We start from the raw sequence: 24,499 nt of genomic DNA on the forward strand, positions 1-24,499 counted from the left end.
ATTTATTTTTGTTATTGCAGCCAGATGTTGCCTCAGGAAGTTGAAACAAGGAGTCAGGAACTGACAGCTTAATAATTAAATTGGGAAAGTTGGCAGGCCTCCTGCCACTTCCTCTCATACGCAGCATCTATGAGTGAAAGCGTGCAGTATCCCGGTGGCTCTCCTTCTGAACAGGCTCATCTATTACTGGGTAACGATTTTCCGTCGAGGAACAGCAAAGCACAGGGCCTATTACACCAGCTACACAGAGTTAAAAAGACATTATGAATAAAACGCTCACCGTGGCTTTTACCAACATTTCAACACAAGGCTGCCTAATGCTGACGTGTGTTTATTACACTTAATAATGTTTACATAATCCTTCCTTGAGCTCATTACGGCTGTCAGAAATCTGAATAGAGCATATTTTTGCCCGTGTGCATCTCTTGAAGACTTTAAGCTGAGATGAATGGCAGCTGAGACAGAGACTTTGCGGCTGGTTTCCCGTCCCGGTCAGAGCATCATCACACCTCTTCCCCCTCTTTGGGGATTTCTTCCCAGTGAGAAACCCAACATCTCACTCCTGGAGCTCCGTGCGGGCCCAAGCACCTGCAGAAAGCACAGCAATCACGCCAGCCCCAGCGCCAGGGCAGGAGGAGGCACACAAGCCCCGAAGGTGCTCTAAGCGGGTGCCAGGCTGCGAGTTTGCAGAGGGGAAAACTTTATCCACAGGCTGCGGGCAGCGCAGTTAAAACACAGAGAACTGCCGCGGCGGCACCTTCGGCTTGCAGGGCGAGGGGGCGAAGTCCGCTCAGTGCCCTTGCTCCCTGGTGGGCAGAACCGAGGACGGCGGGGGTTCGCAAGGCAGCGGAGAGCCTGCGGGGACCGTGCCCGGAGCCGCACAGCCCCCGCCGCGCCTCAGAGGGGGGGAAAATGGCGGGCAGAGCTCCCCTCATCGCGAGCGGGAAGGGGGCGCGCGAGCCCCCGGCGGCCCCGCCAGGGGGCGGGGCGGGGCGGGGCGGGGCGGGGCGGGGGTCCGGGGCTGCCGCCGCCGCTGCCGGCTGCACTGGCGGGGCGGTGGCGGGCGCGGGAGGCTGCGGAGGTAAAGCGGGGCCGGCGGTAAAGGGGGAGGCGGGGAGCGGAGCGTGGGGCCGGCTGCCCGCGCGTCAGCCCCTCCCGCGCGGGGCTGGCTCGTACCGTGTCGGCGGCGCGGGGGTTATCTCAGCGTTGAGCCCGTTAGCTGCTTCGCGGTAGTGCCTGCGCGCCTTACTCCTTCAGCTTCGCAGACAAAAGCGCACCCGAGACGTCGTGAGGGAGTGCTTCGGTACAGCGTGCTTGGGAAGCGCCGAGCTGTGCTCGGGACCCTGACAGCCCCGAGCCGGGGTAGAATAACTGCGGCGGCTGCCGCTGAGCTGCCGTTCGCTGTCCTGTTTGCCGTCCTTTGCATCAGCGAGTAGTTATCCTAGCGGGAAACAGGCAAAAATACCTGATGTTTACCTAGTTGCATTAAAGCAAGCTAATGGGTCTTGGCAGCGCTTGTTGCAAAAAGTGATTCAGAGGATGAAGGCAGGATCCCAGCCGGGGTGCGCTTTGGTGAAGGAGATTCCAGCGCAGAGACAGCCACGGTGTGCACTGGGTTTCTTTTAGCTGGCTACTTACTTCATCCCCGTACGTGTAGGAGAGTTACTTACTTGAGTAACTCGGTACATGGCCGGGAAGGCGTGCAGTGCAGGGCGGCCCTTCTGCCCCTTCGGGGGGCGGAATTCTCTTTGCCGGCCCCCGCACCTTCGTGTCTTGCTGTGGGACGGTGCTGGGAGCTCGGGGCTGGAGGGGGGTGGGCTGTGTGAGGGTCTGCGGGAGCCCTGCTGCTGCCCGCGAGTCAGGGATGCATCGTTAGCAAACGCGATGTGAGGGCTCAGCAATGTGCCTTGCGTGTTGCAGGCGCCGATACAAGGAGGTAGTGTGAATGCTGTTGATGCAATTTTGATGTTTTCTATCTGTACACTGTTGTCTGTATTGAGAATGGCAGTTTGGTCATTTGAATCTGTGGCAGAATTGTGCTGGGTTTGATAGCGTTGATATTTTGCCTTTGGGTGAGACGTGCTTAATAGCATTTTAGCAAGCTATGTGTAACACAATATGAAGGGCTTAATCTTTGGCGATAAATGCAGTCTAACTTAATGCTTTGAAGAGGGATAGGTAATAATAACACGGCTTCTGAAGGCAAAATATTTAATGTAGCAACACAAAATATTATTGCCCAAGGACTGTGCTGTATCCAGAGAATGCCAGTCAGGACAGCACAGCAGCAGCCCAAAGAGAGGAAATTGACTGAGACTGTTCTTCAGCTCCTACTCTTGGAAGAGTTCTCATGAGAAAGTTTAGCAAGCATAGGTTAATTATAGATGATGTTATGATTAACTGAAGGAATTGAACACCTAGTGCAAGAGCCTGTGCTGTGTGGGAGAAGCTGATTTAGGGTAAAGTGGTGACAATGTAAACTTAGACCAGTCGTGTGTGGTGAAAGTTGCTACGTGGACATCGCTAGTTTTCAGTTCTGGTTATGTCATTTGGGAAGAGTTGGAAGCAAAACTGAAAATAACATAGCTCTTGAAATAAGAGATTGAGAGCTGGTGTGTGCTTTGGTTTTTACCAAGAAAGGCAGTTTTTGATTCAAAATATTAACCAAGCCCTGGGCTTGATGTGTCAGGGTCTGTCTGAGCCTGATTTAATGATCAGAGAAGGTTGTTCCTCGGCTTTTTATATGGGTAAGCTTCCAGAGAAACACATTGTGCTAACTGAAGGGTTGCATTATTTATCCTTCTATAGTAGTGTGATAGTGTTAGTAAATGAGAGTGGTTACCAGTACAGGATCTCCCTCAGTGTGGGTTCTTGTTATTCTATGACTAAGTATGTGCAGGCTGTCTCCAAAGCAGATGGTCAGTTGCACTTTGCATCGTGTCTGATTCTCTGCTGCACTTTCTTGCAGAGCTGGGGGGTCTTTGCAGGCTAAGTCACCCCAGCAGCAATATGGTAAAGCATCTCTGTTATACTCGAAAATCAGGTTTTCTCCAGGTAGAAGGAGTGACACTGTGAAGGAGTGCTTCACCATGATGCCTTTTTGGTTTTCTGCCAAGGTAGTTTTGTCTGTATCTGTAGTAAAAGTGATTTATTGATAGTAGCTTGTTTCAGGGCTAATGGGTCTCTAGTGTGGGCAAGGTGTAGAAGGCTCAGTATTCTCACATATCCATCTTTCTCTAGAATGAAATGAGTTATTCTAGCAAATTCCTAGTTATGAGGTGCCCACAGGTGTGTATAGCAGGAGTGTGAGCCAGATGTGTCCGAAAGGGATCATCCACTTTCACAGTTCTGTCCATATGGATATGGTGGGAGAGGTATGTAGTGTGAATAAAGTCCCTGTGAATTCTGTAGATCTACATATGTAAAATCATAGTTGCAGTCAGGTTCAACCACATCTGTGCCAACTGCTGTATGAAACACCAGTATTTTAAAGACAGAGTTCTGATTTTCCACTGTTTTGCACCCTAGGGTGTAGTTCTCCAAGTATGTGTTACTAGCAATGACGTAAAAAAGTAGCCATTCCTTGGTGGGATGCTGTACAAAGCTGGTCTGGTGTCATCCAGCTGTTGTGAGCAGTTATGGTGTGCTTTGTGTCATAGTGGTATTTGCTTCTAACCCTTCTCAGCTAGCAGTTACTTTATGCATCAGGTTTTAATATATATTCTTGCCTGTTTAATAACTTGTAGTTTCCATAATATCTTGTAGCATTGAACTCTGTAAGTTATCGGCATTGAGTATGTTCTCTTTCGATATCATTGACTCTCTCCTTGTTTATATATTAAGGGGAGACAGTAGTTATTGAAATTCCTTAATTATTATAACAGAGTCTATTAAAATGCATATTTTAAGTGCAAACTACTGTTAAAGCTTAGGAAAGACTTTGGGGAAAAAATTGTGTCAAATCTTGCCTCTTTGTAGGTTGTGTTCTAATTAAATATTCAGTATTATAGGAGACAATCTTTGAGTCCCAAGATACTGATGAAATGTCAGTTAAATTGTATTTCCCTCCTTCAAAGTAATGTGCTGCAATACTGGGAAATCTTTAAGAGTTGAAAAGTCATTTAACTCTGAAATCTACAGTTTAGTTCATATTCAGGGTATATAGATTGGAAAATGCTGAACATGTAGGAAGTACAGACATAAAACCCTAGAATTAGGCCCACTGGGAAAAAGCCAAATGAAATACAGGGAAGTGTAGAGAATTTGTATTCCATATAGGTAAATTTCTATTCTACTTTTTTTTTTTTTTTTTTTTTTTTTTTTAGGAGCTACTCTTGTTATTGAAAGTAAAAACAACTTGATTTTATTAAATATTTATGTAGTTTGTTGAAGCAATACTTTGGAGATTTTGGATTTATTTTCTACACCAGCCTAAATTTTTTGTATTGTTCACCTTTCTTTTTTCCTGACAGAGTGAGCTTATTATTGTCAGCTTTGATTACAGCCATATGCATTTTTGTAGTGCTTTACAGCAAGTGTGTAGGGCAGTAGACCCTATCATATCACATGCCTAACTTTTATGACTTTGTTTTTCAGCAGTTATGGCAAGTCTGCTAGTCAGGTCAGAATTAAAATTATTTAGATACAATTGAAATATGCCAATAGTAATTCAATGGTGAAATGCACTTGAGCTCATTCAGTTTTCCTTTTCACTAGACTTTTTTTTTTTTTTTGCTATTTTTGTTTTTAATATAGAGTGCCATCTGTGCTAATTAGCATAGCACTCTGGAGGTCCTCTCTAAGCTAAACAGAAAGGATAGGACAAAGAGAGAAGCAAAACCCTAAACTTGAAGAAGTAAAAGTATCAGTCTTGGAGTTGTTAAAAAAACTTTGCACATAGAGTGGGTTTTGTCCTTATTAGACAAGCGATGGCAAAACCTTTCCCTGTTGTGTGTAGAACTTCAGACCTGAGTTGAATCCTGTGCTGATGTGTGTGTTTATGCTGTATACAGGCAGAGGGATCTCTCTTCAGAGGCACTGATTTCCCTTTAACTTCTGGAGTAGTGCTACGTCTTGTCTCCCACCTTTTAGTAGGCTGGCATGGGGAGTTTAGGTTGACAGCATTAAAACTACCACCATGCAACAGCTCTGGTGCGTTTGCCATGGCTTTTCTGTCATGGATACAGAATATTACAGATACCTGATGTCTGTCACTGTTATTAAATTGTGGAAGGATTATTTACTTTGGATATGTCTGTAATATGCAGAATTCTGCTTACAGTATACGAAAATAAGTATATGTGTGTGTATAAATATTTCCATGTCCATTTTTCAATGTTAAAGCATATTTTATGCTCTTGTGTGTAACTTCTGCAGCAGCTATGGGGGCAGGTTTTGAACTTGCATGACACAATCTTAAGGTCCAGGGCTGCTGGTTGTTGTTGGAGTGTTTGACAGTTGTGATTCTGGAGGTTTTAGCTCCTAGGTAAATGTGAAAAACCTGCTCCAGGCAGCAGCAATATGTAGCAAAGTAATAAAAGACAAGCTTTAAATAAATGATAAATAGAATCTTTATTAAACCCATTCTCGCATATGGTCAGCATCCTACAAAGGTGTGTAGAAAACTGCCTTCCTTGAGTCTCTGAATGAAACCTGATTCACCTCCTGTGAGGGCATGCTTTACACTGCCAGGCAAGCAAGATTGCTCTCCATAGATCAGTCCAAGTAACGCATCTTCCTTCTCACACATCTCCTTCCTCTTGTATCTGTTTTGATCTATGCCTAGATTCTCTGTGAATGCTTTGGAATTAGTGCTGGCAAGTGAGTAGCAAGTACTGCTCATTACATCAAAGTAATGCAGTACATGCTATCTCGAAATAATGATTAGAAATGGTTTTTCTTCAAGAGGGTATTTTAGCCCATGTTATTGGCACTTTGAAATATTTTAGTGTTAGATGCTATTCAGGAATTTAATTTAACAAAAATCTTAGAAGTAACTAAAAAGAAAATCCTGCTGTTTAAAGCTTTCAATCTCGAGTTCAAAGAACAGTCAAAGGAAGTTACAGATCATGTGTATTTTATTTTTCTTGGGATCAACTGCAGGAAGTTGTATAGCTGCATTCTAAACCACATTTAATTTTCTTTAAATGTAGATATTTCTTTGTTTGCTCGCCATAAAAAAAAAAAAAAAAAGCTGTTCCAGAGTGATCTGTGTTTAGGTGATCTGAGGTGTTACTCATGAAGGAGCGCATTTACTTGTCAAATCCTTTGTGCTGCTCTTCTGAGGCTGTCCTCGGAAGAACTTGCTTTGAGAGCAGAACGTAAGGTAGCTGATGGTGCCCGGTATGTCAGGGGACTGTAAAGCAATGCTGCATGATCAAGGTGAAAGATGTGAAAGACTTTATTGCATTTTCATAAGTATTTTAAAGAGCTTTAACGTGGAGCAGGCACTTTGTTTCAGTGATCGGTAGATGTTACCTAAAATATTTTCCTTTAAAAATTCAGCAGAAAAAGAGACAGAAACTTTTCAGGCTTACTGTACTGATTTGCAAGTTCACTGCTTCAGATGTGGGATATTGCTGTTACTTCTAATGTAAAATTTGGGTTGACCTTCATGGCTGTAAAATCATGCCCCACTTCTTCCTAAGTTTTCACTAACAGTATTAGCTACAATGTTAGTTTCTTGCTTATATTGTAGTATTGCCCAAGGGGTATTTGGTGACCATGCAAATCACTTGCTTTCTTCTATTTCTACCCTTATTCTTATGGTAGGGAAATTGTAGGAATAAAAGTATATAGTGATTAAAAAGCAACGTTGAATCAGAGTCAGCAGTGTTCTCTTGCAGTGATGGAGGCTAATGGTGTGCTGAGCTGTATTAGCAAGAGTGTGCCCACCTGGTTGAGGAATGGGACTATTGCTTTTGACGAGGCTGTTCTGGAGTAATGCTGTGTCCAGTCTTTGGTCCCCAGTGCAAGAAAGGTAGAGACAAACTCGAGGGAGCCCAGGGGAGGGATGCTTAGGTGACTGGGGGCTGGAGCATGTGGTATACTAGAGGACACTGAGTGATCTGGGTTTACCCAGACTGGAGATTAGAAAATGAAGGTGAATTACTGCTTTCCATTTCCTGATGGGGTGTTGTGGAACAGAGAGAGATACTCTTCTCTGGGGTGCACAGAGAAAGGTCGAGGTGCAGTTGTCACACATGGAAATTGGGAAATTCTAACTGGGCATAATGAAACAAATTAACAATGAAAATGGTTGAGCTCTGACCTGGGGTCATTGATATTGCAGGATTTGCCCTTGGAGGTTTAAAAAGTTGGCTGTACAAGACTCCGAAGAAGATCTAACTTTGAAATCATCGCTGTCTGGGAGTTGGAGAATATGGCCTCTAGAGGTCCTTTTCAGCCTAAATTAGTCTGATTCTGTAAGAAGGTTTCCCACAGAGGAAAATAAGTATCATAAGAGTAATGCTAAATAGTCGTTTTAATTATATTCTTAGAAGGAACAGCTATGCGTTGCGGGATCAGAGGAGCCCTTTGTATAGTACTCATAATCAAGATAATTTACAATGAAAATGATTTTGTAAAGAAGACGTGCAAAAGGAACAAGTTTAAACTTTCTGTGGGGCAAAGTACTTCTGCACTATGCTGCTGCCCTGACTAGTTGCAGTCTTGCTGTTGACAGTAGCTCTGACAAATAAATGTAAGGCATGTCAAGTGGTAGTCTTTGCTGGACTTGGCTGTGGTTAGCATAGGTGAGTTCCTCACAAGCCTGGGAAGGTATGTAACACACAGTAAATTTGAAATGGCTGTTACAGTTTGGTGTAATAAAACCCCCTTTTGATAGAGTGACTAGCGGAGCTCTGTAAGATTGATTGTTGACGTCCTTTGGGCCTGATGTGACAAGAGTACTCTTTGTTGATGGAGTGACTCACCGTTGTTAGTTGTGGCATCATGCTTGAGCATTTGTGTTTGTAATATACAGCTTGAATATAAGATGTACTGTTTTTCTCAGAGTTGTTTCATATTTCCCTGAGCTAACTTTGTGCCAAGGCAAAATATCAGTACTACTTGTCTTTGACATTTGTGTGAGGTCATAATGACATCACCAGAAGTCCCCTTGAGACTTTACTTTTTGAGCTGGTGATAATCAAATAATCTATGCTACACGAATTGTAATTCCACCAGCATTAGTCATTCAGGCCGTATCTCACTGAAGTAACATGGACTTTATGTATTGATGTCTGTATGTTCAATTTGGAAAATTCAGTAGTGAAGAATGAGTTTATTTGTTATCCAGCATGTCAGTGTGCAGACATGCTTACTTGTGGGAGAAGGAGGGAGAAATGTATCCACAGTAACCTCCCTGCTCCCCCCAAAAGTGTTAAATGCCTTTTAACACTACTTGAGTTAAATATGCTAGCTGTGATTCAGTTTTAAGAGTTAAGACTCTTGTTCAGCTTTTCGAGAAAGACTGAGACATATATATATATATATATATATATATATATATATAAAATCATCAGCGGTATACGTAGATACTATCAATCTAGGCTGCTGTATTTTCTCTGTGGACCAGATTGAGTGTGGCCTTTGTGCTGAAGTACAATGGGCCAGTATTAAAGCTTGAATGATTGCTGTTGGTGCACTGTAGGATGCATAGACTTCAGTGGCTTTTCTCTCTAGAGGCTAACTACCTGTACAGGCCACAGGATGGGAATTGAGGAGGCACATCAGGGAGAGCAGGCTGTTCATTGCTCAAAAGGGTATTGGGCAGGAGATACATTATCTCATACTCGCAACAGGGAAGGGAAGCTGTAGCTGTAGCATTTACCTTCCTAGAATCCTGCTTTTGTTTTTAATATCTTTAATATTTTATTTTATTTTATTTTATTTTAGTGTTGAGATTCAAGCTTTTCAAGTCTAAGTCAGGCTTCCAGAAGGACCTGAGAGTGACTTAATAGTCGGGAGGTATTAGCAATTTTGAATCCCTTTTAGCTGCTCTGTGTTTTTAAGTAATACTCAGGATGTGTTTTCAAGCATTGTGCACATTAAAGGGAAAGGCGATTTCTTTAATTTTTAAATGAAAGCTGAAATGCATGCGTTGTTGAGGAAGTGTAAGAAAAAGGCCAAGTTTCACTAGATTCAGATCAGAAATCTGGGAGCAGCTCTGCTGGTTCTACAAAGCTGTGGTAGAGCAGTAGCTTTGTTGATAGATCTGATTATTTTACACATAATCAGGCTTGTGTTTTTGGTTGGGTTTTGCAACTAATTTCACTAATGTTAAATGTGTATCTTTGATTTAGAGTATAGCCTGATATGGAAAGCCAGTAGCGAAGTTTGTTCAAAGTAGTAGTATGAGTACTAAGGGCCGGAGAGGCAAAGCACTTTGTTAGTTCAATACTCATTGTTTCATAGCACTGCTGATGTGAGAGAGAAAAACAAATTGTCTATTGTGGCTGCAGTTTCTGTACACTGGTAGAGTCTATTTGAGACCAGGCAATTATCTGCTGAAGATGAAAAAGGGCAGTACAGAGCAATTCCTTTTTTCTTTCTTTTTCTCTGACTGCTTTCTCTTTTGTCCTGCTTTTCTTGTTGGGCAGGAGTGGGTTGGCAGAAAAAGTGTCTAGTTGGATCAGAAGGATTGGTAGCAGTCACCTTACTGAAATCACTTTTCTCTTTTTTTAAAAAGGGGATAGAATTTTCTTGTATTGATGGTTCTGCTGCAGAGGTATTTCAGATTTTAACTTTTTCCAAACTTACCTTGAGCAAACTGGGGGAAGTTAATTGTGCATGCCTGGTGTTAGTGCAAAACCAGTTGACTGACCGTGGAATTCCCCTGCGTGCTCACAGGTGATTTTGGCAAGGACACCTACTTATTCCTTGAGCTGGAACTAAGGAGAGAGTCGGTGTTGCAATTGATAGGGGTGTTCAGTGGAAAGAGGAAGAAAGGAAGCATGTCATGAATCTGAGACACCTGTATTCAGAGACTTACAGTGAAGCAACACTGGTTTTGGTTTCTCATTTGTGGGTATTGGAGAGAGCATGAAGATCTTCCCTGATTTTGCCCTGACTATCATTGTTCTGATGATGAGAATGTTTGCCTTATTCCTTCAAACTTCACTTCGTAACTGCTTGTTTCCCTCATTCTTCCAGGATGTCAAACTGGTTTTGGTCCACGAAGACTACACTGGTGTCAATCTCCTTCTGATTTGCCTCCAGCTCTCAGGAGGAAAGGTACAGTTAGAGGGGTAAGTTAAAATCCACTCACAGAATCCTGTGAAGGAAATGAAGGCTTTAATTAGTGCCCTTTCTTTTGCATGGCAGTCTCTGGTACATTTCTTCCTTCAAAGCTGCTTGGTCCATGGCAGCAGGCTATCAGTGGTAGAGAAAGGGAAATCCAAAAGAGTGGAATCACTTTGAAAATGTAATGAAGAGTTAATGAATAGAGTGCTCGCAGGGAAAATACCAATGCAGGCTGTGTCAGGTAAGCACTTTAAAAGTGAAAAGTGCCCCCCTGTTGGTTTGTTCTCCTTTTAACTGATGTCTTTGAAAATCTAATTGGAATCACAGCTGAACTGCCATGACAAAATATGTTTTTGGTAGATAAAGTTGAAATAATATGCATTTAGCAATTGGGAGTGTTGCTGGAAATAGTAGGCACATGTAGAAATGAACACAAATTCGCGTTTCTTGTTTCATCCTAAGGGCAAAGTACCCTTGGTGCAAAGCCCAGGGGACCTATATAGTCATTAGCAGATGGAGGGGGACATTAATCTTCTACCCGCAAATCTGCCCCAGCACATAAAGCAAGGAGCGTCTGTTGTGAGGATTGCTAGAGGTTGTATTAAACGTGATGGTATAGTTCATAATCACAGTGCCAGCCACACTTGCTGTTCATCGCTCTGCTTTCTTGGTACTCTCTGTCTCTGGATTTCACTTTTTCTATCTGTGTATAATGGAGTAGTGAGCATGTTTCTGCCTTGTGAGATGTTGGCAGAAGCTTCTTCCAATGCTCTTAAAATCTCCCTCTTGCTGTAAGCACTAGAGTATGTTAGGATATATTTTAAGTACTTTTTTGTACATAAAGTGCATAAGGAGAAATGTATGATTTTTGTGTCATTCAGTCTTTCTTATTTGGAGTAAGCTAGGAGACATGCATGCTTAATGAGGTATCTCAGCAGCACATTTTTATGGGAGCGTAGTTTAAGGTTGGGAGTATGTCCAGTCTCCAAACTGCCTAGTATTTGGAAACAAGTGCCAGCTGGCAGTGGTTAAGGAGTGCATGCTTATTCTGCTCATGATAGCCAAAACATGCTCCCTGCTGTGTGCTTTTGGCAGCTTTGCACTGGCAATATGTCTCAAATGCCAGTTGCATGTCCTCTTTTCTACCTCATAAGCATGTCCCACAAGGCATGATTTAGCCTAAATAAAAATGTGCCTCTGTTAGACTTGGTAATATATGGAAAGAAAGAGACTGCTTGTTTTCAAAAAGCAGTCTTTCTGAAACATATGTAGTACGTTATTTCCATAGTGGAAATAATAAGATGATTATCACGCCTTGCTATACTCAGTGGCAAATTGGCCTTAAATTCCTGAAGATGTGATGATTTTTGAGACACCAATTCTTAGGCATGCAACACTGACAATTTTGTGTAATGTATTCTCAGTGAGAGCACTGGTTGGAATTTCAGTCCCAAAGTGGCTGCTTATTAAGAGTATTTGAAGCTCTAACTCTATCTGGTCAATGTATTAATTTCATTGGTGGTCAAATTAATTGCACATAATCATCACAACTTATTTTTCTTCCTATTTGTTGAATTGCTTCAAGCCAATAAACATCCAAAATAGATGTTGTATTTTGTTGAAAAAGATATCCTATGTGCGGGAGTATTGACTTTTGCAGTAAAGTGTTGCGAATGTGCTTAGCTGCATTATTTGAAGCAGTGCATGAGTTGTGGTAAATTGGGTACAAGTTCGTAGGAATCTGAAGGTAAGTAAATCCAGTCTATATTTGTTTGTCATTTTTATTCCCAGTAACAGTGTAACGGGTTAAAAAAAAGCACAGTTAAAGAAATAAAAATAACCCCAACCTAAACAAAAAAAAACAGCAAAAAAAGCCGAACTAAAACCCCAGCGAACAAAACATTGAATCTTTTCAACTCCATACTCAAATGACTGCATTTAAGGTCAAGTCAACTGCAGGGTAAGTAACTTGTGCTTAGAGCTTGGGTTTAAAAATGCTTACATATTTAAGCTCCGTATTGCTTGTTCTTTGAGACGGTCTCTCACCTTGTTTGCTTGCAGCAGATCTTGATATTTAGCAAGATGATTATTCTGAATAATTCAAATGCCTTTCCTTTTCTTAATCAATGAAATTGTATTGAGATCTCATCAGATATGGAAGTTTAAGAATTGAGTTATCTAACCTGTGTTCATCAGGCAAAAATTGTCATCTTGCCGAAATCATGCAGCTTCCCAAAGCTATGATCACACAACCACTAAAGAAGGGGAGAGACGGTACCCATTGGAAAATGCTAGGGTTTTTGTTATCATGCTTCCACACTGCCTGCGATAGCTGATTTAATGTTCCTGTTACCCACTCTGCTTCCACAGTAAGAACAATCTGCATTTCCCAGTCAGGAGGTAAAAGAGGGTTGTGCTTGACCCTTTCCTCAAACTCAAGCTTACCTCAGCTTTTTTCCTCTCTGGCAAGGACTCAATTCAGTTGCTTTCAACAGCTGTTCTAAAATGTTGCAGATTACCTTGTAAATTCTTTGTCACATCCATCATCCAGCTATATCATGGATATCCAAGGGCATGGACACCTACCTTCATGTACCTAAATGCTTTCATGGTTGACTGTTCTATAGTGAAGTTGAGAATCAAATGTTGTTGTGATTGGTGTTGAAGGAGCACTGCTGCATATTGGTTAACTTATTCATGCTCTAAAAAAAACTTGGATATGACATGCAAGAAAGGTATCTTAGAAAATAATAGGTTGCAAAATCAAACCCTCAGAAGTTGTGAAATGTCAGATTTATGTTATGCCAGATTTATTTTCTTCTGTGCCTGTAATGGATGCAGGAATATAGACTTGCAATTGTAATTTCATCGTATCTTAACCACTGGGCAGCTGAACTCTTACATTAAAAGACAGGAGTGTGACATGGTCATGGTATTTAGAAAATAGCATGGTAGTATTTGTGTATGAGGAAAAACAGATCATTCACAGAAGAATGATCATAGAATTCGAAGCTAACATATACAAGTAGAAGATAAACAGAATTTGACCAACAGCCTTTAAATTCTGTGTCAGCTAACTATATTTGCATTATGTAAACTTAATGTGGATTCTGACCTGCAATAAGTAAGCATGTGTAATGTGATAGATTTCGGTGAAGTTTCTCCCATTTATGCTGATGTTAAATTCTGCCTCTTGTCAAAAACTTTTCTAAAAGTTCTGCCAACACAGTTTTGTATTGGAACAGCTTTGAGGCTTGCAAGCAGTGTTTTTCTTTTGCGTTGTAGGAGCAGCTCCTTTTACATGCCAAAATATGGTCTTATTTTTAAACTGAAAAATAAATGAAACCTATGTGGAAATGGAAACTTTGTTGAATGCCAGATTCTGACCACGTTATTCCCATTGGAACCACTAGGACCACTTCTGCAGTCTGCTCTGTGTTTATAGCATTAAGAGGTATTTCACAATATGAGAAATACTGGAAAAAATGAGTGTAAGAAAGGCAGGCAGTCTGCCAACATCTATGTCTCTTTAAAAAAAGTTATTATAACCTACTTGCTGAGCTTAGTTTATGCAGATATCAAATTCAACCAGACTTCAGTTACAGCCAGCCATTCTCCATTTCAGAAGTGTTATTCTATAGGGAAGAGGCAGATGATTGAAAAATTTGGATTCCTAAAAATTTTCAACTTAATCATAATTTCATTATTTTGGCTTCTTTTCCTAAGACAGTAAGACTTGTGAGCTTGGAGGCTCTGTCTGTCAGAGCCTCTTTCTTTCCCATATTCCTTAATTTTTAAACCTTTTGTCCAATGTAACCAGAATTTTAAAGAGCTAGTTCCAGAATGATAGGGGTTAAAACAGATGGAGGGATTTGGGAAAGAGAAATACGGTACTCGAGTAGAAATTGGTTTGCTCTAAGAGTACCTTCCTCAGACAGTAGCCCTAGTAAAAAGGCCCAGATGTTTTGCCTCCAGCAGTGTTCAAGCAGTCAAATCTATTGAGGGCTTTAAGAAGAAGCTTTAGTGATTTTGGGCAGTTGTGGAATTAGAGCCCGTGTGAAAACGATAGGTATGTCATTTCATCATTCCACCATAAAAGGAAGGCGGAAATCTGTGTTACAAATTCAGGAGACTTTACAGAATCATAGAATCAACCAGGTTGGAAAGACCTTTAGGATCATCAAGTCCAACCGTTACCTCAGGACTGCCAAGTCACCACTAAATCTTGTGACTATGACTGCGTTGTACCTAGAGTCTCAACTTGGTCTTGAGCTGAAGTCTTCAGGGCAGTTACAGAGGTAGTATAATGAAGCGGGGCTCTGCCAGTGTCATGAATGCTAAAGGAGACAGCAGCTGCCATCACAGCATTTTTGAAAGCATATTCAGCCAAGCAGTGCAGACTAACAAGAAGTCTAGTAAGACCTGAAATGCTCACTAGTTTTGATAGCTGAACTAGTTTTGATAGTTCTCGATACATCACTAGACAGCTGTGGTCCTGCTAACCTGTGGCTTAAAGATGGCATACTGCTCAGCCCACCTGTTTGCGTGTTTGACAGTAACCTGTTTGTAGTTCAGTGCAGCTGGGTGGTATTACATTGTCGACACTCAAGATTTTTATCACCGCTTCTCAGTGCTGATTCATGGAAAACGTTATTAACAGTGTACCTGCTAGGGAGTGCGTAGTGTTTGGGGCTGAAGTTGATTATTCATAGGATTACAACACAGAGGCTGGTCTGATAAACTGCCCTTCCCAACATGTTCTTTCTTGGTACTGAAATTTTGATCAGGTTGTAATCTGCAGAACAAAAGCTCTTATATGAGGAGTTAAGTTCACCTTGAGCGATGCATAGTTCTTCATAGACTGGAAAATGGGCATGATGGATTTATGTTCTGAGCAGATAGCCCCTTAGCTCGGATGGCAGATCTTAAACATAAGCCTCCTGTTTTGTACATTTAGATTGCTTTTGGTGTGGATTTGTAGTACTACTTCTAATTTAAATTGTCTAATATTTGTTACTTTTTATCTCAATTCATAAGACGGATCTTCATTTTGTACCTAAGGGGAATTAATAATTGTCATATGTAGGCTTTTTGGCAGGGCATGGCTAGCGCCAAGGATCTTTAACTGTAGTAATCATACTGGCAAAAGGTGTAACTTGGTATAAATTGGGTTTCCTTTCTCTGGAGCCTGAAATTACCTGTATCTTTCTGAGTTTTAGGAGATGAAGGCTAAGGGTGTAAAAAGGCAGTTAGACACTAAGCTCTTACTAGCTGGATTTGGTGCATAAGTCTTTGCAAAAATTTTTAGTTGGTGTTTATGATGAGTGTTTAAGTAGGTGGCAAAGAAGCTACTTTCTACTACTTGGTTCTGTAACTTTAAGTACACTGACTTTGGTATGAGAATCATCAGACAATAAGTCTTGGTGATGGTTAAGTTATTCACTTTCAGAAGTTCAATAATTCATCTAAGAAGTGTCAGCAGCTGGGTCTTGTTAATGGTAAGCCTTTCATTTCTGTTAAATCAATTGTGAATAATAGGATCCTTCAGAGAAAAATGATGAAGTAAGCATTGATTTCCAAATTGGATGTCTGATATTGAAGCATTAATAAAAATCCAGAGCAAGCAGGCAACTAGGACCTCATATACTCTGATCATCTATGTAGTAATCAGAGCAAATCAATGATTTTTGTGTATGGTGCTAGATCTGTTAACGTTTCATCTGTCACCATTCATCATTTTGTCTATAATTTCATTTTTGTAATTGTTTAGATTTTGGGGGGCTTAATAGTATGCATTGAATCAAGCATTTACTGTCAAGCTTGTGTGAAACAGAAATGGCATTGCCATATTGTTTACTGTTTACTGGCTGTCTGTTTTACAATTGTAGGGCTTTCTGTAGCAATGGTCAAAGTAATGTTCACGTACTTTCAAATGAGGTTAAATCTTCTTAGAGGAGAATACTCCTGTTGTAGCTTCCTCTGCGACATCTTCCTTGGACTGTTCCCCAGCTGCACCTTCTGGCTCTGTGCGCTTTGTTCCAGGCTGTCTTGTGTTTCTGTGGAGGGCTGTGACTGTCTGGATGTTTGCAGAGATCAGTGATGACATGGTCAGATTCTGGCCTTGGGTGGCTTTAATAAAGAGGACGAAGATTTTGGTGACAGGAGCATCCATGAATGATCTGAGAGACAGTAGTTGTTGGTAGAACATCCCCCAAGACACAGAGGCCATAGGCTTTAGTGGATGGGATGCCTGTATTCCTTCTGCTTCCAGCCTCAGAATAAGTGAGGTTTTCGTAATGCAGTGCAAAGGTTACAGACTTGTGGGTGTAGGGTTTATTTTTCAGTTGTTATTTTCAGTCGTGTTCGAAGGCTGGGTTCAGTGCTTTTGCTTATTTCTGCTAGGCACTGGCTTTTTCTGTCCAGTATTGTGCTTACCAGCAATACCATTTGTTTAAAACTGTACTGAGTTTGTATGGAAACCTACATACAATCAAATCTGTTTCTTGTTGAAGTCAAAGGGTGTTTAGGCTAAAACTGGACCAGGATTTGGCCCATAAAGCATAGCAAGAAAATTGAACAGTTATAATAAAACTCTTAAGGCAAATAAAATGTTCTAGCAGGTGTTCATAAATGTGCTTTCTGCTCATAGACTCTGTTAAATGTTAATACTAAGGTCCTGCAGAAGCTGCACATAAGGACTGTGTGAAGGAAGCAAATGTCTGTTAAATGTGCTGTGCAATATTGTAGCGAAGGTGGGTGGCAGTGCAATGCCACACTACCTATTAGACTGAAACATGAAAGCTATTAGAGATTCTGCTGAATTTTCATTTTGTAAGGGAGTAGCTTTCAAGAGAGAACATATCATATAAAAAAGCCATGTGTTGTGCAAAACTAGAGGCATCTTTGTCAGTGTATGCAGTTTTCTTGGACATATGCAGAGCTTATTAGGTGCAGCTGCTAACGTACTGTACTAACAATAAATTTAAAATAAGAGAATACTTGTGAGGAAAATAATAGCTTAAAAGCAGTTTTATTTTTTGTATATTTCATTTTCCTTGGTTTGGTTTTTTTCATGCATTAGATGAGCCCACAAGCGGAAGTACTAATGTGACCCTAAATGTGTTTTGAGGATAACAGTTATTGATAGGCTTTTATATTTAGATCTCCATCTTATGCTAACTCAATATATTTTTAATCCATCACTTTTTCATCAAAGCAGTGAGGTCCATTTTAGGTTTCCAGTAGTTTTATGACCTTCCTCCTTTCTGGCTTCTAGGGGAACACTTACTGGCTTTTTCAGTACGTCTTGCAGCATGCCCTGAAAGCTGGTAGCTTGTACTGGGTTGGTTTCCTCTAGCAGTTAATTTCATTAAGATTCAGGTCAAACCCAAGGGACAAAAAAAAAAAATCTTTGTGTACTGGAGTCAGTTCCTAAAATGACACCATGAATGTGGCAGTCATTGTAAGAATGTATTTTGTTGGTGTTTGATTAATTGACTATCATCTCATCAATGCTCAGTCATTGTGCTGCAGGATAAAAGCAACCACTTATTACAAAGATACTCTCTTTCCCCGTTAACTTCTTCATTTTCTGTGCTGAAAGAGAATGCATTAGCTCGGAAAACACTAAGGTGGCTGAGCAAGGGGTGATCTTTCACATGATGTTTAGATCTGTCAAGTCACAGGCATTGCAGCTGCTCTTGTAGTACATGCCACTGTCAGAATGTCTATGTAACGTATGAAAGAGTTTTCTACTGTCATCTTGGTCTTGTCCTCAAGTGTTTGTTCCCTGCAGTGACAGTGCTAGCATTTTATTTATTTTTTTTTTTTAGCTGATGGGAGCATGGGTGTTTCAGAACTTGCTTCATTCCACCTTGTGAAAAGGACTGAAGCTGCATTTACACGGGGAATTCTCATCACTTGCTTCCCAAGGACAAGGAGGCCTAGTAGAGAAGCAGGGCAGGAAAAGACTAGGAACTGGTTTTAATCAAGTGGAAAATACATCAGTACTTCTCTTGTAAGTTGTGGCACTTCTAGAATAGTGATATTCATGCAGCACTTCTAATCCCTGCAGTATATTACAAATGCATTGTGTGAGAATTAAAAGTTAATTGAGGCCATTATTTTATGACTGGACTATTTATACAGTAAAGTTATTTGAAGTAATGGGCCATGAATGCATTTTGTTTATTAGCTTCCCTAGTGCTCATTTTTCTCTATCTTTTCTTATCACAGAGCAGTGGTTTTGAAATAAGGGGCTCTCCAGTGACACTAAATCCTGCTATATATAAGGCATGTTACTTACAAATAGTGTGTTTTGTTGATTTCAAGATACGCAACAGCATACAGTCAAAGCTTTTGGAAGATTGAGCTTTCAAGTGACTTTCTACCTGAGTTAAAAATAAAAATACAGAAGAAAGGGGTAATTTTCCCCCTTTGTTTGAAACTTTTTTGATTCAGGTACTTAAATGGTCATCTCTGCTCTGAAGATGAGAAGCTAGGGTTAAGGAAAATAATTTGACTTGTCTGGGTTATGAAGGGAAGTCTGGCAGACAAGGAAATTAAATTGAGACCCCCTAAATGACAGGTCAGCTCCACAGCTACTAGAGTATCTTTCTTTTCTTTTCTAAAATGTCTGTCAGAAATGTGAAGTTTAGATTTTCTAAGATTTCCGTAGGACAACTGCTCTGTTTCCCTGAGGATGCGAATACCCACTATTTGTAAAAAAAATATCATCCTCTGAGGTTGAGAATAGGGTATCTGTTATTAAATCTGCAAAAAAAAAATACAGTGGTAAGCCAACATACTTGTAATAATATTTTGGATTTCCTTTTCTAATTGTTTAATTGAATTAATATGAACATTTTAGCTATAAAGTTGGACAGCTGCAGCAGGATGTGATTTAACTGGCTTCTCTTTCAACACATTTTGGCAAACTTTACTGTATGCAATGTTAGAAAAATCCCATTTATCTGTCATGTAGCTTTCCTGCACTTCTTTAATATCCCTTTATTTATCCATTTTGCTGCTTAGTTCTTGGCTATGATAAAATGTAGTGCAAGGCAAAACCTTGCATGCCACCTTCTCTCTCATAAAAGGTGCTGTGACTTGTGTAGGAGCAGTGGTTACCTGACAAACTGCAGCACTAAGTGATGCAGTGTGTAACTATACAACCCATCTGTTCATCACATCTTGTCATGGTTTTCTCTATGTGCTGAGAGGCTGGATTTGCAGCTCAATCTTTTGCTTGTTGCATCCAAATTCAGTTTTAAGTACTCTTGTCCAAGTAAGGAAAACATGAGGAAGTTGCCTACAGATCCATACTAAACTCTTATTTTCTGGTAGAAACTTCTTTGTTGTTTTGTTGTTGGAGAGAGTATTGTATTGATATAATAGTTGTATGCTAACAATATATAGAGAGTATATGACAGCTTAATGAGTTTTAAGTACCTCTGGGTTGACCTGACAATCTACAATGCTTACCACAGCATGGCCTTTCCCTTGCACACATTGTTTTGTGCAATTCTGGAGGCAGCACCTAGGAGAGCCATCATCATAGCCAGGTCCTGGGGAAGTCGGTTGTGTCTTCCACCAGGACTGTGCTGACCATTACATTCTGTCTCTGCAACTGGGAGATGTTTGTGCACTCTAATAAATTACAAAATTGGGTATTGTCTATTTTCTTACAAGGTGCTGCTCTCCACCACTCTTAGTAATTGTGTGGTGTCCATTGCTGCTTAGCAGGGAAAGATTACTAGGCTGTTGTAAACCACCAGGTTCAGAATCTGGAGACAGCTGGCAACAGCAAGCAAAGAACTTGGAAAAAAAACCCTACATATGTAAGCGTCCTGAATGGAGTCAAGATTAAAGTAATTTATTCTGGATGATTTTAATAAAAATGCAGCTCTTATAGTTTTAAAAGAATACCTTATAAACTCATATTCTAAAGATAAAAGCTATCAAGCACAGATCCATGATATTACACCAGATACCAATTACTGCCGTTTCTTAATGTGCTTGTGTTTCTTTTGGTTTTGCATTTATTAAATATTTAGAAGTTCAACTGTAGATTTTTTTAATCAAAATCAGAATGTTCTCACAAAATGGGTGATTACATCATTTGCACATTTATATTGTAAGACATTTTAACGATATAAGCATTTTTTCATTTAGACAGCAACCATAATAAATCGAAATAAAATTCAGCCTTGATTGATGTTCTATATGTCATGTACAGGGCAAATCCCATCTATTAAATGTGGTTTGCCAAGGCAGCAATATTAGTAGCATTTGAATGTTTTTCTTATTAAGGAGAAAAATGGTCAGCAACATCAATGCTGTCTGCACCAAAGACCATGGTAAATGGAAACTGCCTGCAGCACATTTGAATTCTTCACTGTATTTGGGATGCAGGTATGATGCAGACAGTGAGGTTGGGTTGATTTTTTTTTTTTCTTATTTTTTTAAATTAGGATAGACTATTGCAGCTCTTCGGATGAAAGAGAGAGGCTGATTACAACATAATGGAGTGTACCGTATTCATCTCTTTGAAATATGACCTCACTCGGCCTTTTCCATTTTACAATCGATTCTCTCATTCCCTTAATGAACCTATGCATTCATGAGTCTTCCTTGGAAGTATGCACATGAAGTATTATAGTACCAGAGAATAATTGTCTGACAAGCCAAGTGCGAGTAAAGTGTCTCCCTTGTAGTCTTGTTCAATAATATTATGGACCATTAATGCATTGCATCAGGTTCCATATTGTTTTGTTAAAAATTATGCAACCATATTTTTCTTAGTTGTTCACAGTTTTTCTGAAGTGGTAGCTTCAGAAAACTGCTTCAACATCAACTCTGCAGAACAGTACATATGTGTCAGTGATGAGCTATTAGAAAGGCACTCTTGCAGTCAGTGTTCTGTTGTTAAATATTGAAACGGAATGAACTAATATTATGTTAAAGGAAGAGAGGAAGGGCTCTTTGAGAAGAAGAAAATGTATAAAGTTATATAAGGAATTACTAGCGGTACCATCATTTGGAAGATAAAATTTTTAAAAGATCAAATACCTAGTCTGACTTTTGTATCTAACTGCTGCTTCTGGCAATCGATGTGATTAGATGTAATAAGAGAATACTGTTAATTATTATGTTGCATGCTTTATATATGTGTGTATGTCTTTATGTGTGTTTTTTGATGAATTTTAATATAAATATAGATTGTTTCTATAACTACAAACTAATATGTTTTGTCTAAAACCATAATATTATCAACGCATAGCTGCAAACTGGTTGTTCACCTTTTCAACTTGCTGCAAAATACAAAACCACCCACTGGGTGATACAAACACAAAACAACCTGGATGGTGCCCAGAAACAAGCTACAAGCATAGAGCTCACTGTGTTCTCCACTGAGAAAGCAGGAGACCAGAGAATGGCTTGTACCCCAGTCTCACTTTGGGCGCAGAGCTGCCATAAAGGCTGAGCCTTACTGCAAACTACCCAGGAGAGTTGGCAAAACATTATGGAAAGACATTAAGACTAAACCACAGGCAGAGTAAATCAAACAGAAAATTTGCAGAAGTCTTAAAACCTTCTTAATGACAATTTCATTGAAATTCTAAGTATTTGATGTATAACCACCGGCACTGATTTGATAAAAATGACCATGAAATAAAGCTTGAGCTCGGAGAGAAGCAACAATCCTGTTTGTGATGTCAAAAAGATAATTCATCATATCAGAAAGCAGCATTTTCTTTCAGTTAGGCCAAAGTCAGTGTCCTAAAGTGTGAAAATTGCTTTGAACAGCAGACCTGTTCTGGTCCTGTTGCTCAGGACCAGAGATAAGAAGTAAGTAAAAGTAAGGTTTATTTTATAAAACATGAGAGAAAAAACCCTCAAGTTTTGGATTACATTAGGCCTATTAAAAGGCTTTCTTTAATTGCTTTGAAAGAAAAAAACATCTTTGCAAATGTAATGCACACTCTTCTTTTTAAATCATACTTTTCACTTTTGGTGAAACTTTTGTTCCCAATCAGTTCTCCTACTGGGTGTAGAAGAACCCATGCTAATGCATTGATGATATGGGATGTAAACTCTACTTGGGGTATTTCTGTAATGTTTTAGCATCTTTATTATCTCATAATTCGTGTGGCATACATACGCTTCTGTTTTCAGCAGGAGCTCTGCATCTCCCATGCAAGAAGTGCCTGAAGCCCCATTCGGAAAGCATGTATTCAGTAGGGGTACTTGCATGTGTGCTTGGTGATTAGACCAAAGCCTCAGCTGATGTCAGTGGGATTGAATGTGTGTTTAGTTGAGGCTTTCCATGAATAAGAGGGGTTTTGTGATGAAATACCTTTGAACAGACCATTTTATTCTTCATTACTCAATACCACATTGTACAGTCCTCGGAGGACTTGAGGATAGTTTTTTAACCTGTGATAGCAATGAACAAAAGTGAACTTTGGTTATCTCCATCTCATCAGATCCGTATTACAATAGGTCCTCACAAGATAATCTGTAAAGAGTCAGTGCCTCTGTCCAGAACAACTTCAGGCCTGTGAGAGGACAGCTTGCTGCGAGGTCAACCGGAACGCCTGATCTGCAACCTTGTGACTGATTTATTATCTAGTGTTAGTAAGCAGACTTGTGGAGACTTTTGGTTAAGGTCCATCTTTCAGAAGATTTGTGTGTGCTTAGATAATTCACATTTTGTATTTAGTATATAGCAAGAAAAAGAAACCATTATTTCTCTGCAGAAATAGTAACAATTGGGTTCAAGAGTCAAATGCACAAAGAATTTCTTCTTCTCAATTATCTATCAGTCATCTTTTTACTCTTCTGCCACCATAGAAAATACAGTTCTTTTGGTCTCAAAATTTTAAGTTTAAAAGAAATTAAAGGGCTGTATTTGTTTTATTATTTATTTTCTGATTTTTGAGTTCATAAGGATCATACGTTTTCAAGTTTTTTACTTTGCAGTCATGGGGCTGTGAAACTTGCTTAATTTTTAAGTGGAGGATGTGGTGGTTAATTTGTAGCAGTGCAACAAAAACTGTAGACTGAAATTGGCGAGAGTTAGCAATTCATTAAATGAAATCTGAAAGAACAATCTACACTTATGAGGTCCAATGAAGAAACAAAGCTACACGCCTGTGCTTCATCTCACTTTGACATCCAACATTTACATTATATTGATCCACTCTAGAAAAGAAATAATGTACTATTCTTTTTCTAAAATCTTTGATTTTGTATTGCTTCTCTTAAGCATTTTATGATCACTTGGTCTGTATCTTCAGTTACTGGACTGCTTTGCTTCCCAATTCTGTGGTTTGTTACCTACTCTTGTTCTGATACTTTAAAGCTTTTGCTGATAGTAAGAGCTAGGAAAGTGAAATGCATTGCCTCCTCGGATGTGTTCGTATGCTGTGTTTATAGCTGTGGAGATTGATGCTACTTTTGCTTTAGAAAGCTCTTTCTTAAGACAGAAATTGCTATATGATGCTGTGCTTTTAGAAAAAAAGATTCCTATAGGAGTATTTCTGAATCATTGATTCTAATGATTTTAGATGGAGACACAATAGTTGGAAAAAACAAGGACAAACTATTTTTAAAAACACAGAAGAAATTCCCCTCTCGAAGGAGACAAAAAAGCAGCGAGAATGGAGTTAAACATAGCACTTGCTGCTATAAAATTGTGTCGGACCCATTGGAGCAATTTCTTACTGTAGACTGACTGCAACCTAGGATACTGAAGAACTTTCTAGAATCCCAGAAATGGAAGTGCTTTCTTTATACATCTTAGGTACATTCGTGAGCTGACATTTAAATGGATACAGGTTTTGTGTGGGACGCATGTGAGCTCTTTAGAAACATTGCTGTTTGGAGGCTTTTGAGGTTAGAAGAGTGCCGTTTGGGACAAATGCTTTTTCAGCCATAAGAGTGGATGTCAGTAATATGTAGTATTTCAAGCTGGATTGTTGCCCCACTTTTGGATTGCTCGACAAGACTGAGAAGAAAAAAAATATGTCAGTTGATGGTGGTAGCAGCAGCCAGAAAGGTTTAGTGGAATACTGTGAGAATTTGATGATTCCCATCAAAGCATAACCTGTCCTTTGCTTGGTTATATTGCTGCTTATTGAAAGGGTTTGTTGGATCAGAGGTTGTCTGTGGCCCATTTTTTCATTCAGGGTAGAATTCTCCTAGGAAGAAGAGGCAAATAAGGGTTCACAAGATGATAGACTATAATAGA

The 24,499-nt window shown here is 39.9% G+C and overlaps 1 protein-coding gene across 3 annotated transcripts in view; it reads left to right on the forward strand.

Moving 5' to 3' along the window:
* Positions 1 to 1,052: 1,052 nt before the first annotated feature.
* The window catches only part of RARB (retinoic acid receptor beta), a 327,327-nt gene continuing 303,880 nt past the window's right edge, over positions 1,053 to 24,499 (forward strand). The window contains exons 1-2 of one of the 3 annotated variants that reach the window (XM_065666116.1): positions 1,053 to 1,081; positions 10,156 to 10,250. The gene's annotated coding sequence lies outside the window, so the exon portion shown is untranslated. Of the gene's footprint in view, positions 1,082 to 1,127; positions 1,304 to 1,354; positions 1,605 to 10,155; positions 10,251 to 24,499 lie in introns of those variants that run through there. The other 2 variants (XM_065666114.1, XM_065666117.1) reach the window with 2 other exon arrangements.

The sequence above is a fragment of the Lathamus discolor genome, chromosome 2, assembly GCF_037157495.1.
Source record: "Lathamus discolor isolate bLatDis1 chromosome 2, bLatDis1.hap1, whole genome shotgun sequence".
Taxonomy (NCBI): Eukaryota; Metazoa; Chordata; class Aves; order Psittaciformes; family Psittacidae; genus Lathamus; species Lathamus discolor.